Raw genomic sequence first — 24,623 nt, 5'->3', positions numbered from 1 at the left:
GTTGTTAGCGATATCCCGTGTACGATCCGTCCAGGAACCTACAGAAACGCCATCCACCAAATCATTTTCCATCAAATTATTCACTTTTCGAATGTGGATGTGACCCATCCTTCTGTGCCAAAGAATCGTGTCTTTCTCAGTTTCTTTTGACACTTATCATGTTGCTTTCGATGAAGATGTTGCTATTGATGCCATGTCAAGTATATAAATATCATTCAATCGAGGTGATCACATGACAACCATTTTACCAGGAATGACAAAACCAGGTTTTAGAATCACACATTCTTTGTCAGTGAACAAGGTTGTATAATTTTTTTGTCACAAATATGTGAAATGCTCAACAGATTATGATCAACCTTGTCACAATAATTCACCTTTTCGAATTTGAGTCTACCATTTGAAACTTCACCTTATTTAGTAGTCAACCCACCTTGAATACCATCATAACCCCCTTGAATATCTTTTTTGTTTGTAAGGAGATTAATATTGCCGTTATATGTTGAGAATATCCACGATCCATTATCCATTTATCTTCTAAAGTAGGCCTGAATGAACTCTGCACATACAAGTAAAAGATCAGTTCAAAGAGGTAACCCAAGCCTTAGTCTTGGGTTGAGCCCCTTGTTCCTTATGACATAAAATAAATTTTTGTTTCCATGTTAGAAGAACATCAACAAGAACCTTGACACCTTTAGATTTCTTTTTCGACATGTGTTGATGTAATTTCTGGAATTGCCTATAGGTCAAAGTTGCCTTCGACCTCTTAGTCAACTTGTGCTAAGCAGAATTCACACCAGTGTTTACTTTTTTTGCAAATAGGTTTAACTAGCTCGGCCTTGTTAACCTCAACCTTCTTTTTCTTAGTATTAAACCTAGACACTTTCCTAGGGTTAATCTCATTTAACATGATTTAATAGTAATCAACCTTGATTTATGTAGGTTTCCATTTCAAATACTTTTAATCACAATAACACGCCCTTGATTAAAGGTTTCTCGCAAAGTCTAACCCTTGATACACATGCTTTTGCAACATGATCTTGTTCACCACAGGAAAACAAGTTCTCCTATCCACAAACTCTTGTGGTGAAGGATATCTATCACATGAATCATTAGGTTGAAAACTTACAACCTTCACATTAGTGTTTCCCATCTTCTTTGTATATTTATTTTTGTAAAAATCAAAGTTAGAACACTCAGAGAAGTTTTGAAGTGAATCTAACCCAGATGAATTTATAAGTTTTATAGGTATTAGAAAGCTTGATTAATATTTCATTTGGGGTTTAGTTTGAATCATTATTGATTACCCAAAAGATCTTTCAAATTCATATCCACAAGGTTTTCCATAATCAAACACTCTCTCAATTGACTCAGGCTTGACCAAACTCAAAGGGAATACTTCATCAACAATTAATTGATCCCCTTTGAGTTTGTAAACCCCACCTATTCTCACTTTTTTCTTTTTATGAGATTTACACACTTTCTTAAATCCTTATATGAGATCAATTTCTTATTAGATAGCTATGATTTAATAGATGATTTAGTATAACCAGTTTTAGATTTCTCAAAATCACGTGGTTCACAAACAATATGGTTTTCCATGGGAATATTATTATATTTGAAAATCACATATGGTTCATACACATCTTCAACCACCATTCCATCATCAGTTTGAGAGAAAACCAAATTGCTTTGAACATGAGATATTGGAGTATAACGACTAGTTTCTTTCTTAACAACATTCATTGGTTCAACTGGTTTAATTTTCTCTGCTTTGATTACTTTAACCTCACTTGCAGTCACAAGAGGATCTACGGTCAATGGATGATCAACATCCACTTGCAGTCACAAGAGGATCTACGGTCAACGGTCAATGGATGATCAACCTCACTTGCTTTGATTACGGTTTTACCGCCTTTTTGATAATTGCTGTTAACATCAATAATTTCATTGAGTAAAAATGTTGAATTTCTAAAGTTACTCAATTGCGAAATTTGTCAATTTTTATCCTTATTTGTATTTGTTTCGTTAAGCCAACCTGTTTTGTCGTTTCAATGTATTCGTATTTGTCGTTAATTATTTAATATCAAATCTTATGATTTAAAGTTATTATCCATTTATTTTTTATTTATTTTATTTAAATAATGAATCTCTGTGATTTAAAGTTTAATAAAATAATCAAATTCCAACTATGCGGGTATAATATGCAAATAAACCAAAAATACTAATTTATATCATGTTTTTTATAACACCTATAACTTCAAGGTTCAAAGTGTAAAAATAGTTTAAATTAAGTTATATATATATATATATATATATATATATATATATAGTTCATGTGCTAAAAGTGTAACTTTTATTTAAATAATATTAATTTAATAAGCCTTGCCATTTCCCACCCCAGCTTGTAAGGCCTCATTCTCGATGCCCTACTTTGGCGTTGGATTTACTCATAAACACAGTTTTAAATATCAGAGTTAATTAAAACTTGCGCGGAATTAAAACTTCAACCATATATATTACATAACATTCACATCTTGTCTTAAATAAACATCTTTTGTCTCATAAGGTAGAACATAAGTCTTTAAAACATCATAACATTTTTCCTTGAGATGCCAGTGTCTTCAATTCCATACCATGTGTCCACGTCAAGCGAACTGCCTCATTCTACTCACATGCGTGCGTGTATATTAAAATTCAGATACGGTGAGTGAGTTCTAGTTAATCATACAATACGTTTGCTACCTTACTTATACGTATTCGAAGGTACATATACATCATTCTTACATATACACTTACTTACCTTCATTCTAATTTTATACTTTCATACTTTCTTTTTTATGTACTTACTTACCTTCATACTTTCTTTCTTTCATATTCATACCTTACGTTTTAAAGAGCATTACGCCCTACTTACCTCGAGTATTATTTGGGCTCGGTTCCCTCTTGCCTTGAATATTATTAGGTTTCGGTTCCCTCTTGCCTCGAATATTATTGGAGTTTGGTTCCCTCTTTCCTCGAATATTATTAGGGTTCGGTTCCCTCTTGCTTTGGGTATTATTAGGGCCCATTTCCCTTTTCCACCATACTACCGTTCCTTATCTTTCCTTGTCCTTATAATTGTAAACATCATTCATACATTCAATATTTACATTAGCATACATACATTATTCATATATATTTTCCTTTACATACTCATCCCATATCTACAAGACATTATCCCACTTGAAAGTACGCGAAATATCCGAATATCGTTCACGTACCAACAAGCATTCGTTCATATCACAATTATAACGATCACACCAATCATTATGACATACATTTACCACTTAAGGTAAGTGTATTAACATTCACATTGAGTATGTACACAGCCCCGAAAACATAACAAGTAATGGGGCTAGAAACTCGCCTGTCTCCTATTTCTTTCCGAGTTTATTGTAATCCCATACTTTAGTTGAGCACGGCTAATTGTATGATAATTAAAGATAGCAATCACTAACCCTTTACACATCATTTAAGTTTCCACCTAAAACTTTTAAGTCTGGAGTATTCTATTCAAATAGGTATCTCATTTGATTGGAGTCTTCTAATCTAATGGAGTATTATATTCAAATAGGTATTCCATTTGAATGGAGTTTTCTATTCTAATGGACATTCTATTTGAATGGGTATTCCATTTAAATGGAATTAATTTCTAAGTCTGGAGTTTTCTATTCTAATGTGGTATCCCATTTGAATGGAGTACTTTATTCTAATGGAGTATTCTATTAGAATGGGTATTCTATTCGAATGGGTATTCCATTTGAATGGAGTATTCTATTCTAATGGCCATTTTATTCGAATGGGTATTCCATCTGAATGGAATTAATTTCTAAATCTGGAGTATTCTATTCGAATGGGGTATTCCATTTGAATGGAGTATTCTCTTCTAATGGAGTATTCTATTCTAATGGACATTCTATTCGAATGGGCATTCCATTTGATGGAATTGATTTCTAAGTCTGGAGTATTCTATTCGAATATACCCACTGTAGGGTATTAAATACCATATTTATCGTTTTCACTTCATAATCTAACATACACATCCATATTTTTGTGTTCTTTATTTTTTAAACATGTTCCTTTCTATTCTAGACTAAGATCTAGCTTAATTATCAATAAAGTTTACACCTTTATTGATTTTGAACCCGTTTAAGCTAGAACTAGCGTTTCTAAATGAACCGTTCTTACTCACGGGTTCAATAAGTCCACTTTTAACATCAAGTTTATATTTTTATGGTATAATAATACCCGATTTGCCTTAGGGCTAAGTCTTAGGGCAAACCTTCCATAAAAACATAATCTTTAGGCGAAAAGAACGTACCTTTTTTACTTTCTTAGGCTACGGTTAGCTTCGATGTGCAACTATGGACTCGTGTCTTGCTTGTATAGTCAAGATCTATCACGAACTAAGCTTGATTTTGGCTTTGGATCTTGAGCCGTGATATTAGAGAGTGTTTGTGTGTTTTTTTTAGTGTCTAGGGAGGCTATGGTATAGATATGGATAAAAATGGAAAGGATTAGGGTTTCAGGGTTATTTATACTCTCTTAAGCCCATGTACCTTAGCCCATCTTTCCTTTTTAGTCAATAATTAATTCCATCTTTAAGGCCTACCATCTTCTATATTTATTATTATTCTATTATTATTCTACTATCTCAGTTAATTCTTCTGATGTAAATAATATATTAATAATTATTTTAGAAATTTCGGGATGTTACAAGTCTACCCTCCTTAAAAGAGGTTTCTTCCCCGAAACCTAGCTTATTCCTTGTAAAAGGAACACTTCCTATATTTGCACACTTTCTTGAACCGTCATATCCTTCCTACTCTTGACCTTGCGATCACCGAGTGGTGTTCATGTATTTTAGCTATACAAGGTAGCTTTTCAATGAGGCCCTCGATGCACTGCTGCACGTTCCGATTTAGCAAGCTTCGTCTCATTTTTCTTCTTTTCATACTATTTTAATACTATCACCCAAAACAATATTCTATCATGACACAAATAATTATTATAACCAAAATCCATTCACGACAATTGGATAACATAATTAATTTAAACAGTCACCAGTCTAAACTTTAGTATAAAATAACACGTATCAAGTCGTTAGAATAAAACTTATGGCTAGTCACCAGACTTTTTGAACGGTCTTCCCTAAGCATACGGAGGAACTGTTAAGTCTCAAGAATTCTTCTCTTCTCTTGGCTTCCCACAGTCTGTTAGTGCACCGTTTTGCGTCTCGAGTCTTTGTATTTAATGTTAACGTATTTGTTGTTTATGTTTAATGTAAAAACAATTAAGTTATATTGTAATTCGTTTTTCATAATGTCTAGTTCGCTAAGGTTGTTTAGCGAACTAAGACATAAGTTTATTCCCTCCTGATTCGTTAAGGATGTTTAACGAATCAGGGGGTGATTCGTTAGGTAAATTGTTTTGTTTAATGTATGTGACGAATTGGAGATTAGTTCGTTAGGGGATGTTAACGAACTACTCCATCGTCTATTTATATGTAAACCCTGTTCACAATTAAGTTATGTTTTGAGAGTTAATTAACGAAGTTCTGTCAAAATCTCTCTCTATCTTCATCTTAATATTATACATACGCACACATACATATATAAATATATATAACTAATACTAATAATAATAACATATAACATACAATCAAGAGTAATCATGGACTAGATCTGTGTTAGATTAATTATATCTCAGATCTGTGATCTGTGTGAGATTAACGAGTTCAAAAAAACAAGTGGTATCAGAGCTTTCGGTGCTCTTTTGCTCTTGAATTTGATAGTTAATTAGTTATTATAGACGTTTAATTGTTATTGTGGTTTAATTTGTGTTTCCGGTTTGATTTAGTTCAATTGAATGTAAATTGGACTGGTTATGGATTGAATTGGATTCGATTTGGATTTGGTAAGGTTATTGTGAGCTGTGGTTGATTGGAATTAAGTGTTGGATTGAGTTTGGATTGTTTGGTTTGGATCTGAGTTTGGCCGAGAAACAAAGGATCGTTTATGGTCAAATTGGATTTGTGATAAGTGTAATTGGATTACGGGATTGATACGAGTGTAATCGTGTTTGATTCGCGAGTAGTTTGATAGTTTATTTGTGGAATTTGGTTGACAATTGAGATTGTATTACAAATTTGAGTTTCTAGGTTTTTTGGTTTGATGTTCATCATTTCCAGAAAAACTGGAAATCTTCTTTGAAGATTTGAAGATCTGAACATGATTATGATTCGTTATCATATTCACGTTGATTCGTTATCATAGTCACGTTAATTCGTTAACTGATCTAGTCAATTCGTTATCTATTCTTAGTGATTCGTTAACCAATTCGCTACTTAATCCGATTCGTTTCCAACAGATTCGTGTGACACGTGTCTACCTTGGAATTTGTGTTATAACAACCTGTGCCATATGGCATTAGGTGTCAGAGTTTGTTACAAACGGTTGTAACAACCTGACGCTATAGGTTGATTCGCTGTCAACTGTAGCTTGTTCGTTATCTAATTCGCTAAGGATTTCTTAGTGATTTGTTACAGGAAATCCTCTAGTTCGCTAAGTTTGCACTTCGTGATTTGATTAGTCAATTCGTTAGTTTGACTGATTCTTTGACCATCTGTTTCGTGGTCTGACTGATTCGATGACTGTCTAATTCGTTACTCATCGGATTCGCTTAACTCATTTCTGATTCGTTAACATAAATCTTTACTTCATTAATCCGAGATTCGTTAAACACTGTTCACAGTTCGTTACACTATTTACAGTTCGTTAAACTCTTTTAATTTTAATCCTTAAAGTTTCAAATTTTACAAAAATGGCTGGTATGTATGCACTAGCTTCTCAAAACATGTTGATGCAACAAATGTTGCAATTTGATACCGAGATAGGTTCACATTCGAAATGTCCAAGGTTGATGAAATTTAGCGATTTTGCTAAATGGGAACCCCGTTTTCGTGCTCACTTGGGTTCCGTTCACCCTGACTGCTCGTATTGCCTAGATGAGGTATATATTGCACCAATGATTGGTGATGACACTATTGGTTATACTCCTAAAGCTATTTCTCAATACTCACAAGAAGAGAAGAAAGCATTAGAGATCGAGATAAAGGCTTAGTCTACTCTTACTATGGCGTTACCCGAAAATATCTTTCATCAAGTGGGTAGCATAAAGAGATGTGCTTCCTTATTCCAACATCTTCGTATGAGAAGTATGGGGAACACAACTGAGAGTAAGAAAGTAATGCTCAAGTTTCAGTTTCGAAACTTTAATCTATTGAAGGGTGAAATGGTTGAAGAGATGATTACACGGTTTAATCACTTAATTGCTGAAATGGACAAGATGAAATTGGAAGTTTCCGAGATGGATAAGATTGACACTATTAAGAGTGTACTGCCAAGTTCTTACTCCACATTTTTAATGGTTCCGAAAGAAAATAACTATTTCTTGAATGAAGATTTGACTGCCATTGAATTCTTGCAAAAGATTGAAGCAAGAGAATATGATCTAAAGTGTCAGAAATCCTCCAAGGATAGCCAAGATCTTGCTTTTTATGGTGGTAGTATGCCTCTAAGTTCAACTATCTCTCCGATTACTGCTTTTCTTACCCAAGCTGCAAGTGAAAAAGAATCAAATATCTTTAATGATCCAAGAGCATGTTTTTATACTGCTGGTAATTCTGGATCATCTGGTGGTTCTGGAAGTTCAACTACTACTAATCCATTTGCTTCACCACCTAGTGTCAATATGAAGGAAGCTGAACAAAATTATGCTTTTCTAACAGCCTTTATGTCTTCATATGAAAACTTGGTAAGTAGTAAGATAGCCACAAGTGATTTAACCGATGAGGATTATGATCAGATTGATCCAGATGACTTGGAAATCATGGATTTAAAGTGGAACATGGCTATGATCGTTCGTAAAGTTAAAAGATTCAAGCAGAGGACTGGAAAAGATCTTCCGGCCTTAAACAAGAAATTAGGATTTGACAAGTTGAAAGTGAAATGTTATATTTGTCAAGAGTTCGGGCATTTTGCTAAGGAATGTGACAAACCGAAAAAGGAGTATACCGGTCCTCGTGGTCAACATCAAAATTCTTCTACACCACGAGGTAGTGATGCTGAAAAGAAACCATCTACTTCTGGGTCACAGGCAATGTTAACTGATGGAAATGATTGGTCATAACGACTGTTGTGTAATGATACTCAAGCTAATTTGGCTATGTTTGGGATGACAAAAGACTTCCAAGATGCAAGTGGAAATGAAATGTCCTCAGACAATGATTCCGGATCTGATTCTGACGATTCTTGTGACAAGCCTTCAACGGTGTTTGCTTGCATGGCAAAGATCAATGAGGTTAGTCATTCTATCTCTGCTACTTCCTCTGTTAAAGTATCATGTGTTGACTGTGAATCTAACAAACCTATGTTAGAAGCTTTAAAAAAACATAACGATAATCTAGTAAGAGAAATTGCTTCTCTGAAGGATACTTATCGACAATCTCTTGAATCTCAAATGAGATCTCGAGAAAAGATTGATGCATTGTCGACAAGTAACCATGATCTCAAGGCTGAGTTATCTGTGAAAATGGCAATTAATGACCAAAAGTTTCAAGAAATTTTGAAACATAGATCAAAGATAACCGAGCTTGAGAATGAGGTTCTTGAGTTGAAGAACAAATTGGGTAAATTTAGAAATTCTTCTTTTCTGTTGAATGAAATTATTGAAGTGTCTGAAAAAAAAAAGATTCAAAGAAAGGTATCGGTTTTGTTGAAATTCCGCCACCTTTTCACAATGATTATAAAATTAATCCTTTTGCTAGAAAAGTAGAGGATTTGATTGAAAAAGAATCTGTGATTTCTGAAAAATCTAAACCGGTTAAAACAGAAACTGTTAAAACCCAAGTTGCTCCTCAAAAACCTCATGTTGAAAGCAACAAAGTCTTTGTTGAGAATGCTGACAATGTGATTATCGAAGACGTGCTTGAACCTGAGGTAATACACAAAAATAAGAAAGTCCCAAGTTCTAATCATATTCTTTGCGAGCCTCAAGAATTTGAGGAAGATGTGTATTGTTCATTTAAGTCTCAAGTGTAAAAGGAAGAAACTGTGAAACCCAAACCAATGAAGGAAAAAAAGTCAGATAAATCAAAGATTTCTGATGAGGATTTAATGCGTTTTATTAATCCTCCTAGTCTAAGCCATCACCTGTTAGAGTTTTCAAGTTGAAAGGAATTGACACAATGTTTACTGAGAAAGACATTCCAATTAGTATCATTAAACCCAAACTTATTGAGAGTGTATTTCATAATGAAACGTCACAAATTTAAGAACTTGAACGTCTGTATGCTCAAGCAAAAATATCAGCTTCTTCTGATCCATTTACTAAAGCCAAGCAAGTTTTAACACATGCTAAAAAGATTAAATTTGTAAAGTCAACTGGAACGGATACTCTGAAAAGTTTTTCAAATAGCTCTAACTTAGATTTTTACTTGAAAAAGAAATCTGAGTTATCTGATGAGTTTGCTAAGAGCATGGCCAAAAATGTGAGCCATCATCAATCTTTTGCATCATTGCTCCAACTAAATCTCAATATCATCGTGTGGACATGTGAAGCTGTTTTTTTTACGGTCATCATGGTCATGTAGTGAGAAATTGTAGTCAGAAGAGCTATCAGAATCTTCATCCTTTTATCAAAGACCATTCCAAACCGGTTCCTTTGGTAAAGGAGATTCTGAAACGACTTGTGTCGTATGCTGATGATACTCATATTATGTTCTCTAATGTGAATCCTCGAAAGGTGATTCATGTTAATGAGACTTATGGACAAGTAAAACCAAATTTTGTTCCAACTGATCCCATATGTAGGAACACGAATTCAAACATTGTTCAAGCTGCTTATCTGAGACGAAAGTCTAGAAAGCCTGCAACATATTCTCAGGTTGCTGAACAACAGTTGAAGTCTGTTCAAGTTAATGATCAAAAAGAAAACCAAAAGGTGCCCAAGACTGAGGCCTGGGCTACCTTTTTGAACTAATCATCTTTATTTTGTGTGTAGGGTACATCCAAGACTGTGTCTGGTAAAAACTAAATAATGAATAGTGCATGTTCTCGTCATATCACTGGAAATCACGACCTATTAACGAACGTAAGAAATATTGAAGGGGTTATGTAGCGTTTGCTGGGAATTCTGGGGGAATGATCACACAAGAGGGTGAAGTTTCAAATGGTCACATTACTTTTGAAAAGGTCAATTATTGTGACAAGGTGGACCATAACTTATTGAGTGTGTCGCAGATTTGCGATAAAAAGTACACTACGATATTTACTGACAAAGAATGTCTTATCTTGAAACCGTGTTATGTGATTCCCGAGGACATGGTTGTAATGAGATCACCACAATCAAATGATATTTATGTCTTAAATATGAACTCTAAAGTATCAACATCGATCGAAACATGTTTTGTCTCGAAAGCAACCGAGAAAGATTCAATTCAATGGCATCGTAGAATGGGTCACATACATGTTCGAAAGATGAATTATTTAATGGCTAATGACTTAGTTGAGGGTTTCCCGTTGAATAATTTTAAGTTATCTGATCACTGCATTGCATGCAAAAAGGGCAAGCAGAAGAAGAAGTCACATACTTCTAAGTTATTAAATTCCATTAATACTCCTCTTGAACAACTTCATATGGATTTGTTTGGTCCTGTGAATCGTGAGAGTATTTCTGGGGATTGGTATTGTCCTGTTGTCACTCATGATTATTCAAGATACTCATGGGTGTTATTTATGAGTTCGAAAGATTAAACACCGGTTTTGGTACAAAACCTTATCACTAAGATCGAATCACTATACAAACAAAAGGTGAGGAGAATCCGAAGTGATAATGGTACTGAATTCAAAAGCACTGTATTAGATTTCTTTTGTATTCAAAAAGGAATTCATCGAGAATACAGTGCACCTTATGTACCTCAAAAAAACGGTGTTGCTGAACGAAAGAATAGAACTTTGATTGAAGCTGCAAGAACTATGCTTGCTGATTCTAAGCTTCCCGTCCAATTTTGGAATGAGGCAGTGAATACAGCTTGCTATACGCTTAATCAGGTTTTAATAGTAAAACGACTCAAGAAGACGAGTTACGAGCTTTTGAACAATCGAAAGCCTAACTTAAAGTACCTGGAACCTTTTGGGTGTCCGTGTCAAATGTTGAAGAAGGATGAGGGTAAATTTGAAGAAAAAGCTATCGAAGGGTATTTCTTGGGATATGCATCTCCAAAAAGAAGGGTATTTAACTTCACATCTGATTGTGTTGAGGAATGGTACCATGTGGACTGTCAAAAGTACACAACTCCTCCTCAAGGGAAAGGTCCCGACTGGATGTTTGACTATGATTGTTTATTTAATTCATTTACTCCATCGACTGAACACATAGACGAAGATCTGGTTCGAGCATACTTTGAAGATCATTTGGCCATTCCAAGATTTTCAAGTTCTAATGATGTTGAACCTCAACCTGATGCTCCAACTGAAGAATCACATGTTGCATCTCCAGTTAATGTTGATAATTTATCTTCTTCTTCTGACGATGATCAAGCTGAAGATCAAGTTATTGCACTTGACAGTGATAATGTTTCATCTCCTGAACTTAGTGAACATTATAAAAACCTATTTGATAATGTTGTTGTTCCTGAGAATCCTACTCTTCGGATTCATGGTTATCATCCACAAGAAAACATCATTGGAGAACTTGATGTGGGCGTTCGTACACGTCATCAAGTTGCTTCGTCAAGTGATAATAATGTATTGTGTGCATATGTTGATTTACATTCATCGGGAATTGTAAATCTTGCAAAATTCACTTGCTTTCTATCTCAAGTTGAGCCAACGACGGCTCGTAAGGCACTTGAAGATCCTTCTTGGGTAGAATCTATGCAAGAAGAATTACAACAATTTGCACGCTTGGGTGTTTGGGATTTAATCGACAAACCTGCTAGAGTCAAGAAAGCTATTCCGACTAAGTGGATATTTAAGTGTAAGAAAGACGATCGAGGGGTGATTTTCAGAAACAAAGCACGTTTAGTGGTGCAAGGTTTTCATCAGCAAGAGGGTATTGATTATACTGAAGTTTATGCACCAGTTGCAAGGTTAGAGTCGATTCGAATCTTTCTGGCGTATGCTGCTTATAAAAACATCAAGGTCTATCAAATGGATGTTAAAAGTGCTTTTCTCAATGGTGAACTATACGAGGAAGTGTTTGTTTTACAGTCTCCTGGCTTTGAAGATCCTGATTATCCGGACCGAGTTTACCGATTAAACAAGGCCCTGTATGGTCTACATCAAGCCTTGAGAGCTTGGTATGGCACACTCGCCGACCATCTGACTGTTAATGGCTTCAAACGAGGGACTGTCGACTGCACTTTATTTCGTAAGACTGTTGGTGATGTTCTTCTCCTAGTTCAGATTTATGTCGACGACATTATTTTTGGGTCTACAAATGACACGTTGTGTAAGGAGTTCGAGAAATCCATGCAAACGAAGTTCGAGATGAGCTCGATGGGAGAGATGAATTTCTTTTTAGGGTTGCAAGTTCACCAGTCTACAAATGAAATTTTTATTCACCAGACCAAGTATGTGAACGATGTCTTGAGCCGATTCAAGATATCTGCCGGAAAAATCCCTTCAACTCCTCTCCCTTTGGGTCACAATTTATCACCGGATGAATTGGAGGATACCGTTGATCCTACCCTCTATCGTGCCATGATCGGTTCTTTAATGTAGCTAACGGCTTCTCGCCCCGACATTATGTTTGTTGTTTGTCTTTGTGCTAGGTTTCAAGCAAGTCCCCGAGTGACTCACCTAGCTGCGGTTAAGAGAGTACTTCAGTATTTGAGGGAAAATCCAGACATCGGGTTGTGGTACCCCAAAGATGATACTTTTGATCTTACTGCTTATTTAGACTCGGACTATGGAGGTTGGAAGATCAACTTCAAATCAACGACTGCAGGATGTCAATTTTTAGGAAACCGGCTTGTTTCCTGGCAGTGTAAGAAGCAGACAACGGTCTCCACTTCAACCGCCGAAGCTGAGAATGTTGCAGCCTCGAGTTGCTGTTCCCAGGTTTGGTGGATACAACAACATCTTCACGACTACGGTTTGAAGTTTCTTACTACTCCTATTTTGATTGATAATTCTGCTGCAATTTCTATCACAAAGAATCTCGTACAACATTAGAAAACAAAACATATAGAAATTCGATATCACTTTATACGGGATTGCTTTGAGAAGAAGTTGATTGACCTTGAGAAAGTACATACTGACTTTCAGAAAGCCGATCTGTATACCAAAGCTTTTTACAAAACGAGTTTTCATGTTTTGCTTGGTTTAAATGGATTGAAGACCCTCGCTGATATCCTTAAACAAGGATGACTATCTGTATTTTATGTCATTTTTCTTTTAAAATTTATTTTGGTTTTAGGGGGTGAAATTCTAGAAAATACAAAAAGATTGTGCTTTTCGCTTGTATAGATAAAACCCAAAAACATTAAAAATTCTTAAAAATACAAAAATGTTGGTACATGATGTCAGTAGTTCAGTATCTAGTGTCTGTAATTGTGTTAGTTGGTTTTGTTATGTGTTAGTTATTGTGTTTCACAAGTTCGCCCATCATAAGCGAACTTGTGGTTTAAGCGAAGTTAGTGACAACTTCGCCTAGCATGTTAGGCGAAGTTGTCGAAGTGTATTTAAGTTAGGCTACGAGTTCATTTGATTAAGGATTCGAGGACGTGTAATTAGTGATTGAGATATCACGTGTTATTAGTTGCAATACAACGTGTCTTTTGCGTAACGTGTGTTTGCTTGTGTTTAACGTATATCGCTTCTACACTCGTATCGTCTTACGTAGGGATTCCGCACCTACGTAGAACGAGATATTTTCGTGTGGATCCGGCTGGGAACCTACAATTGGTATAAGAGCATTTTCTCGTGATTGTGTGGTTCGGGATTATCACACGGGTGTAGAAATCGTTCCGTTCGACTATTCGCGGGACGAATTTACGTTAATATACTGAGTTTTTGTGTCCTACTCACCTCCCTCCATCAAAATTAACCCATTACACCTTCGAATACCTCGCAAAACGTCAAAATCAAACCTGCAAAAACGTTGTGTTCATCAGGCGAAGTTGCCGCCACTGTTTGTAGGGTTTAGGCGAAGATATAAGATTAAGCGAAATTATCATTAACTTCGCCTACCTCACAAGTTCGCTTATCTTAAGCGAAGTTGTCATCAAGCGAAGTTAACATCAGGCGAAGTTGTGAAGAAAGCGGAGTTGATAAATCAAGCGAAGTTAAAACTTAAGCGAAGTTAAATATAACTTCGCCTACTGTACTGTTCAGAATAATAAATTATTTTTTGGTTTCTTTGAGTGTTCGCTCATATTTCTTCCAAAGATGACTTCTATAAATATTACGGAACTGGTGAAAATGGAGGTGGAAGCAGGTTCAGCTACTAAGGCTCCGAAAATGCTTAAGGGTATCGATTTCATTGCTTGGAAAGATCAGTTTGAACAATATGTTAAATATCAAGATGCTAAGATGTGGGTGTGCATTCAAGATGGTTACATTCCACCAACGGCTATGTTTGAGGGTCGTGAACAAATAAAGAAGTACAATAAGATGGAAGAGGAAGAAAAGAAGATGTATGAGGCAGAAAGCAAAGCTCATGCTGCGATAACAATGGCTCTTCCGCAAGAGATTTTTCACACCTTCAGGAAATACAAAACCGCCAGAGAGCTATGGGAAGCGCTTGAAAACCGATATGAAGGTAATGTGGGGATACGTGCATCCAAGATTAAGCTTCTCAAAACCCAATTCTCGGTGTTCAAGTATTTGAAGAATGAGTCACTTGATGATATCATTACAGGGTATTACCACTTAATGACCGAACTCAGAAACTATTCAATTGACTATAAAGAAGAAGAGATCGTAGAAAAACTTCTTGATGCTCTCCCACCGAAATGGGAAATGTACACTGTCTTGATGAGAGAAGATAAAGAGTTTGCAAACATCGACTTGGAAACAGCAGTCAATAAGCTACGAACTTTTGAACTTAACATGGTTCGAAAAGAGACACCAACTGATCAGGTTCAGGATCCGGGAATGTATGGTGCGAAAGTTACTTCAAGTTCAAGTTCAAAGTCAGAATCATCTGCTTACTACTCAAAGGGAGACTCGAGCTCTAACTCAACTCAAGATGGTCATGTAACTCTCAACATGGATGGTGATGTGTGTTTCGTAGCTGGTGGAACAAATTCTTCTAAACCTCAAGCAACAACTGGTAGTTTTTCCTCAAATGGTCCAAACAACAACTACTCTCAGATGCCCATGAGTGTTAAGTCTGCTGAACAGCAGTTTGCTCTCTATGCATCTTTCATTGCTTCTTACGAAAATTACATCAAAGGTAAAATTGTCGACCCTGCTACTTTAGACGAATACTATGATCAGATCGATGCTGATGATCTGGAAGAGATGGATCTGCAGTGGCAGATGGCGATGATAGTAAGAAGAGTTAAAAGGTTTATGAAGAAGACTGGTAGAAAGTTCGTTGGCGAAAGACCAGGTTTTGATAAGTCAAAGGTTCGGTGTTATAACTGTCAACAGAATGGCCACTTTGCTAAAGAATGCACAAATGAAAGAGTAGAACGTAGTCAGAACAGGCCAACATAACCAAATGGGGGAAGTAATGAGAATAGGGCGATGGTATCCAGACAGAACGGGGGATACAATTGGAATCTTCAGGTTGAGGAAGTGTTCGAACAGGCTAACTTGGTTAACATCGAAACTGAAGGAAGCGACAGAGAGACAAGAGAAGATCAAGCTTATATGGCGGAGGTGAATGATCAGCTCTCTGAGGTAAGTTCTGAACTCCCTTGTATGCAATGTGAAAATCTGTCTGAACAATTGAAAACATTAACTGATCAGTTTGTTAGTTTGGACACTCAATTTAAAACATTAAAAGAAGATCATCATTACACTAAAACTAGAGAAAATAGTTATTCAGTAAAGATTAAAGCTAGTGAAAAAGATATCAGGAGTCTTAAAGCAAGTCTAGCTGAAAAAATACAAGTAATTGATCTTAGCTATGAAGTGTTAGAAGAGAAAACCAAACTAATTGCTGAAAGGGATAAACAGATAGCTGACTACCAGGTGAAAGTGGTGGAATTAAACAGAAAACTTGAGCAGTTTAGAAATTCCTCTGCAATGCTTGATCATCTCATAAGTGATCAACGTTCCCCAGTTAAAAGGGGAGGAATTGGATATTCTGAAGTTCCACCACCTTATAATCATAACTATACATATGATCCTAGTAATCAGAAATCTGTTGATGTTGAGATTAGTCAGACAGTTCCTGTCAAAGTTTCTATTAAAAAACCCGAATTGAGTGAAAAAGATACGACAAAGTCTGTTTCGAGTGTTAAGATTTCTGTTCCAAGTTCTGTCTCATCAAATTCGGACAAGACGTCTGAAGCTTGTGAGACAAATGAAGAGGTAGTGTTACTAAGACGTGGGGAGGAATTTAAACCTACTGAAAAGAATTCCCCTCTAAACCCGTATGTCCCACCATATGTTAGGCAAACGGGTAGTAATGCAACCTCAACATCTGAAACAACTGTTGAGACGAAGGTTGAATACAGGAGCTGTTTCAGATGCAATCAAATAGGACACCTGATTGCTGATTGCCCTCTAAGTCTCTCTGAATCAGAGATTCAGAGGTATGAGGCCTCCAAAAACTGAGAATAAAACCAACAGTAATTACTATAATGGTAAGAATGCGAACTCATCAAAGTTCAGACATTGAACTAATCCAGGATTTCAAAGAAATCGATCTCAGTTTTTCCCTGTTAACAACCAAACCACTAGTTATAATTCATTTAATTCACGAAGGTTTGGATGGCCTCATAGTCAATCTACAAGAAGGTATCCTTTTAGGACTTACAGAAATCATTCTAATACTAAGTTTGGACAGCTAAAGTACGGGATGCCTTTTAACAGATTTAATCGACCCAAGACCAATAGGTCTTGGGTCCCCAGATTTTAATCCTTTGCTTTAATCGTGCAGGAACAGTTGAACAGGGCTGCAAACAATCTATGGGTTGTGGATAGCGGCTGTTCCCGGCACATGACTGGTAACAAGAATTTGTTACACGAATGGAAACCTGTTCAGGGAGGTAAAGTAAGTTTTGCTGGAGAGAGTGGTGGTAGAATTACTGGAATTGGGACAGTGACTAATGGTAAAATGAAGTTAGAAAAGGTGAATTTCGTTGAAGAGCTGAAGCATAATTTGCTGAGTGTGTCTCAGATCTGTGACAAAGATTACACTGTGCACTTTACCAAAAATGAAGCGATTGTACTGTATCCTGGTTTCAAGATACCAGAGGAATGGATAGTGATGAAGGCTCCAAGGGAAAAGAATACATATGTGATGGACATGAGGTCGACTGAGATGGCAACAGAAGAATCATGTCTTCTATCAAAAGCAACTAAATCGGAGTCAGAGTTATGGCATCGAAGAATGGGGCATATACATCTTCGAAAAATGAACTACATTGTCAAGAATGGGCTGGTACTTGGTGTTCCCTTAAAAAATTTCAACTTTGAAGACCAATGCTTATCGTGCAAAAAAGGAAAGCAACACAAGAAACCTCATCACACCAAGAAGATCAATTCAATAGTCAGTACCCTAGACCTACTTCACATGGATCTTTTCGGTCCCTTGAATGTAAAAAGCCTAGGTGGAACATCGTACTGCTTGGTGATAACTGATGATTTCTCTCGATATTCTTGGGTATATTTCCTGAAGACAAAATATGAAACGGTTCAGTTGGTAATTAACTTGATTACCATGGTTGAGAACATCGTTGGGAGAAAGGTTAAATACATCAGGAGTGACAATGGGACAGAGTTCAAAAACTACCAGATGGAGATGTTCTGCCTATAGAAAGGGATAGACCACCAGTACAGCGCCCCGTATACTCCGCAACAAAATGGGGTAGCTGAGAGGAAGAACAGGACGCTAATTGAAGGAGCCAGAACAATGCTGGCTGATGCTAAACTTCCTGTGGTGTTCTGGGCTGAAGCTGTTGCAACAGCATGTTATATCCTTAATCGAGTTTTAACTGTTAAAAGATTGAATAAAACATGTTATGAACTTATGCATGGTAGAAAGCCTAACTTGAATGGTCTCGAACCATTAGGGTCCCCGTGTTCGATATTAAAGACGAACTCAAAATTTGGTGAGAAAGCCGACGAAGGTATTTTAGTCGGATATGTTGTTGGGACACCCAACAGACGAGTCTTTAATCTATCGACCAGCAAGGTTGAGGTGGTGTGTAACACTGACATCACAAGTTACAAACCACCAAAACCAAGCACGGGTCCGGCTGAGGCTTTCGACTATGATAAGCTTTTTAACTCTTTTAATATGCCTTACTTGGATTGTGCATAAGTTGATGAGAGAAGTGCTACGCAAATTCTTTATGATGAGGAAGAAAATTTTGTGCAACGACCGCAGTACGACGAATGTCAACCTTCCTCGTCAAGTGCTGTTGATACCCCTGCTGCCTCTACAGAAGACGAATTCTTCAATCCTTTTCACTCTCAACAACAATCGCCCATTAATGAACTATCTTCGAACCTGGAAGACAATCTGCAAGTCAGTTCGGTTCCGACTACTGGAGTTCACAAAAATCACCCTTTGGAGAACGTGATAGGTGATCTGTCCAACGGTGTACAAACAAGACGAAGCTTGAATGAGCACACTTGTGTTTACACAAGCATTAAAGAAACAGGCATCATTAACGAATGCTTGTACACCTGCTTCATCAGCCAGATTGAACCAAAGAACTATCAAATGGCTCTAAAAGACAGCTCGTGGGTCGAAGCCATGGAAGAAGAGTTAGCCCAGTTCAAGAAGATGGAGGTATGGAATTGGGTTGCAAAACCGAAGAATGTGCATGCGATTGGCACCAAATGGGTTTTCAAATGTAAGAGAGATGAGAAAGGAATAATAATCAGGAACAAGGCGAGGCTGGTTTTAAAAGGTTTTAATCAGCAGGAATGGATTGACTACAATGAAGTGTTTGCTTCTGTGGCGAGATTGGAAGCGATCGTTTATTTTTGGCATTTGCTGCACACAAGGAGATGAAGGTATTCCAGTTAGACGTGAAAAGTGCGTTTCTTAACAGTAAAGTCGATGGGGTTGTGTACGTTGAGCAACCTCCGGGATTTCCTGACCCAGACTTTCCTGATCACGTGTACAAGCTAAGTAAAGCGCTATATGGGCTACATCAGGCCCCTCGTGCCTGGTATGCAACTTTATCCGATTACTTGCTTGAGAATGGGTTTGAAAGGGGAAAGATCGACAGCACACTGTTCGTTAAGAGAAAAGGAGGAGACTTTCTTCTGGTTCAAGTCTACGTGGACGACATCATCTTTGCTGCATCAAAAGTCGCCATGTGTCAGGAATTTGAAGAAGTCATGAAGAAGAGGTTTGAAATGATGCAATGGGTTAATTAACTTTCTTTCTAGGATTGCAGGTGGATCAGAAGAAGGATGGGATGTTCATCCATCAGACTAAATATGTCCAAGACGTTCTCAAACGCTTCAAGATGGAGGACAGAACTCCATTTGATACTCCAGTTTGCGTCAACCACAAACTGGGTGCTGATTCAGACGGTGATGCAGACGTGGACCCCACACAATATCGGGCAATAATAGGTTCTTTAATGTATTTAACTGCATCTAGACCTGATATTATGTTTGCAGTTTGTCTTTGTGCTCGTTTTCAGGCAAACCCAAAGGAATCTCACATGAAGGGTGTGAAGAGGATATAGCGGTATATCAAAGGCAAGCCTAAGCTGGGGTTGTGATACACGAAAGGGGGAGACTTGGAGTTAGTTGCTTACACGGATTCTGACTATGGAGGATGCAATCAGAATCGGAAGTCGACTACAGGTGGATGCCAGTTTCTTGGAGGCAGATTAGTGTCATGGCAGTGCAAGAAGCAGACCTCAGTCGCCATTTCTACCTGTGAAGCAGAGTACATGGCAGCATCGAACTGCTGCTCCCAGGTTCTTTGGATACAACAGCAATTGCGCGATTACGGTCTGAATTTCACTCATACTCCTATTTGCATAGATAACACTGCTGCAATCTCAATAACTAACAATCCCGTAAAGCATAGCAAAACTAAACACATTGACATTCGTCATCATTTTATACGGGATTGTGCTGAGAAGAAATTAATAATGCTCTAAAAGGTTGATTCGTTAGATAATTTCACTGATTTGTTTACTAAAGCGTTCGACAGAACTCGTTTTCAAAACCTTGTTGAGCTTAATGGGATGATCAATCCCTAGTAACCGTATTTCTCGTTTTTATTTCAAAAAAAAAAACGTCACTATCGCTTAGAATTATGTCGGTTGCTTCAGTTTGAAGGACATATCTTCGGATGTGTTTGGTCCTCACTTCTACCAGTAGATTATGAGGATAGCCATTAACCAACTGACTGTAAGTGACCGGGGCGGTTTATGATGTGTTTTTATTCTTTCGCTGAAAATTAGTCGTTCATACTTGGTTAGAAGGACACATACTCGTATGTGGTCGGTCCAGCTGATCCATTGGATCTTCAGGATAGCCATTTACCTGAAGACTTTGACTTGATCGGGGCGATAGAATTTAAAATATTTTTAAGGGAGATGAAATAATTTTTTAAGTCTACTACTTCGTAAGAAGTGTCTAAACAATGTTTACATGAAAATTGATCCAACCTTGGAAAGTGATACACAAACTATTTTTGTGTGCTTAACTAGTGAAGTTATTAGGCCTAAAAGACTCTAGCACAGTCATTGTATGTTATGGTAGCTTTTTATGGTGCGTAAAAGTAGAAGTGATACTAACAGACTCCCCTCGATTTTAAGTGGAAACTCATTAAGAGTTGTGCATGTCTTCATATATATCTTCCCGAATGATAGGCAGAAAAGCGATTACCTAGTCATACACGAGCCCGTGAGTGTTCTTATTCGCGAGAAGAAAGTGTGTCAAGAAACTGCAGTGATCCAGATTCGGGACTTGCAGTAGTCTCCTGTTTAGGGCTATGTAAATCTTTATTAAAAAAAAAGGGCCTTCTGAAGCCTATTATGTTATACTTATCAATCAAAAGGCAAGACCGAGAATGAGACGAAGATCAAGATGTATTTACAGCTTATTCAGACACTACGGGTCGAGGTCAACTCGGGGTGACTTGGGGAAAGCCAAATAAGCTTTGAGAATAGATAGGAGGCATCACAACCTCTGATGTGGTATCCACTTATACTTTGAGCTAAGTTGAACCTAACCCGTATCACAGAAGCGATGAAAACCATATTAAGTTAATTACCTGCTTACAACCTGTTTCTTTATGTCATAATACAGCTGAACATGGATCTATGTGACTGTCACTTAATTAGTATGATTCCTGTTCGGATCTTTTCTAAAACATGTAAGTCCCTGTCAAGACTGAAATTTGATCCCTTTTTTATTTCAAAATTTTATTCTACTTATGTCGTTTTATGGTTTAATACCTGGTTACTTGGTCCTTGATCGTAACATTTTACTCTTTAAAGGAAGTTTTAAACAAGTAATGTCATAATAGTCAATTTATAAGGGTTGGTTGTGTAAATTTCATAGCAAGCGAAGTTGTGTTAACAGGCGAACTTGTTAAACATGCAAAGTTAAGGGGTGAGCGAAGTTAACCCTAACATCGCCTGTATAACATAGAGAGTATATATAGAAAATTTTGGTCAAAAACTTTATACTTTTTCAAAATAACAGCGAACTTATCACTTATCAACCTCGGCGAACTTATTTTCTCGAATCAACTCTTATTATTGTCCTTTTCTAATCAGTGTTAAAGGTGTGTAGGATCGATACTTTGTTTAATTCTTGTCGATTATGTTAATCAGAGGTCGTTTTGGTCCGGTTTGAGACCCCGTTCTTTCAAACCCTCAACACCCACTTGTCAAACTTGTTTTCACGTGGTCGTAATCAACTTGATCGTCTAGATCTCTTTAGTGTCATGTCTTTATTGTACACAATCACCAAATTCACCTCGTTTGCCGTCTAAACCTTTGCCTTTTCAGTTCAGGCGAAGTTATGGTTTAGGCGAAGTTGTTCTCAACTTCGCCTAAGGCTTAACTTCGCCTGTTACTTTAATGTTTAATTAATCAGAGGTGAAGTTGTTTAAGGGACGAAGTTATGATTAGGCGAAGTTATCCTTAACTTCTCCTTAGGCTTAACTTAGCCTGTTTCCATATGTATTATTTAAATGTTAACATGTTGTCAAGCGAAGTTATTGTATAGGCGAAGTTGTGCTCAACTTCGCCCTATGTCTAACTTCGCTTGTACACTATTGTTTATCTTAACTTCGCTCATGGTAATAAGCGAAGTTACGATCTGCCTCGACGTTTCTCTAACTTAGACTGTTTGTGTTGCAGATATGGCAGCTGTAGCGGGAGCCGGTGGTGCTGGTGGTGACGATGGAGGAGATAACAATCGTCAGTTTTTCCCGGGGCATAATATGTACATTACTTTGGACCCGGATGCGAGGGGTGTTGATGATTTTCGCGAGATCATCACGTTTCTTATCCGCTAGTGTATCTTCCATGCTATTACTACAACACTGCCTATCTCTTTGCCAAACATCGAAGATTTCTGGCAGACAGTCGAATATGATTGCAGAGTCGAGCCCCCAGTTATGCGTGCAACGGTTAACAATCAGGAAGTGCAGTTCTCGTCAGAACAGATACGGGTTGCTTTGCAGTTTGGGGATGAAACAAGAAATGATCCTACAGACTTCGTGGCTCCATTCAGAGACGGTGCCTTTTTAAGAATGGGCTACTCTGGTGCATTGGGGGATACTCATTGACGCAAGGGGTTTCTGTTAGATCAATGGCGCTTTCTCATGCACTTGATGACCGTGTGCATGTCGGGCAGAAAGGCTGGTACGGATGGAATGGGTGCGACGATGCAGCCGGCGATAACAGCACTGACTTACAACAAGCGTTATAGCTTTAGTCAGATGGTGTTCTATGAGATAGACCGTCAAAGACGAGCGGTGGCGCATGAGAGATTCTTGATGTATCCAAGATTCCTTCAAATGATCTTGAATCACGTGGCTCCCACGTTACCTCAACGCCGTCCGATTCGATATGTGGAGAGTGTCAGCAAGAGGATCTTCGCCCAATGTAGATCTTCAAGTGCCAGAAGTAAACCAGAGCTCCGTCCTCGACATACTCCGTTATTTGGGTACTTGATCAACCCAAAGTATGTTGCAGCTCGTGGGGACGAGTTTCGGGATCCGGCTCCGCAACAGGCTGGAGCACCTCAACCACCACCTGTGGTACAGCAATCTCTTCCTGCTGCTCCTGTTGTGGCACCGGAGGAACACGTCGATCTAGAAGCTGCTTTTGGCGGCCAAGGATTTTTAGATATGGAACGTGTTGATCCAGAGGAAGAGGTACAGGTCTCGGCTGCACAGGTTTCAAGTGTGGATGTGTCGCTGGCAGCTACGACTGTGGCTGATTCTGAAAGAACTGATTCTGATACCTCAGATGATGATGTGGCTGAAGCAAGACAGATTCTGATTACTCAAGAAAGAATTCATGGGAAGAGAAAGAGAGACACAGATGATAGTGAATCAGACTTTGAGGAGGATTTACAACGGTTGGTTCGTCGAGTGAGAAGGGCAAGAACGGGTGAAGGATCCGGAGCTGGTGAGAGCTCGAGGGTGGTTCGTTTTTCTCCACCCGCACTGTCTGGTATGACTATGGTCCCTACATCGTTGACAGTTACAGGGCCGATCACCTCTGGTGTTCCCGTGTTGACTACTTCATCCTCCTTTGGCATACCACCCACTACATTTCAACTCCCGACTCCAGAGATTGTGTCCTTGCCCCCTCCAACTCTTACTCCATCGGAGGTCGTTGCAAGGTTTGTTGAGTCGACTGTTGTTGCCACCGCGGGATTATCTGTTACGATACCACCTGCGGTTACGTTTCCACCTATTTCTGATGTTCCGGTTACTTTCGGAATCCCTCCTCCGTACGCTCAAGACATTTCACATATGAGGTTTGATTTTGATGCAACCTTATCCGACTCGGAAAGAATAGCAGCTCTTGAGAGGGTCGTGGCAGAACAGTCAAGAGTAAATCTGATACAGACTCACGCTATTCATCGCCTCATTGTAGAGAATCAGATTCAGTCGTCCCTCCTGATTGAGCATGGTAAAATTTTTGATGCCTTGAAACAGTTCTTGGCATCTCAGGGGGAGACGAACTGTAAGGGTGACGAGCTGAGGACGAAGAAGAGAAACGATAGAGACGATGATCCCAATGCATCAAAAGATGCAGGTGGAGAGTTGCCAAGAACTGAACAAGCTCTTGGGACTTCCACAACTTAGGGGGACTCAACTGGTGCAACTGGCGGATCGGGGGGTGATGACGTGGTGGTAGTGGATGCTGAGGAGGCGTTGAATGATGATGTTAT

This window comes from Bidens hawaiensis, unplaced genomic scaffold, assembly GCF_021521415.1.
Source record: "Bidens hawaiensis isolate Kalapana, Puna unplaced genomic scaffold, B.hawaiensis_p1.1 tig00006807_1, whole genome shotgun sequence".
NCBI classification, from domain to species: domain Eukaryota; kingdom Viridiplantae; phylum Streptophyta; class Magnoliopsida; order Asterales; family Asteraceae; genus Bidens; species Bidens hawaiensis.
Note: the sequence above shows the minus strand (reverse complement) of the source record.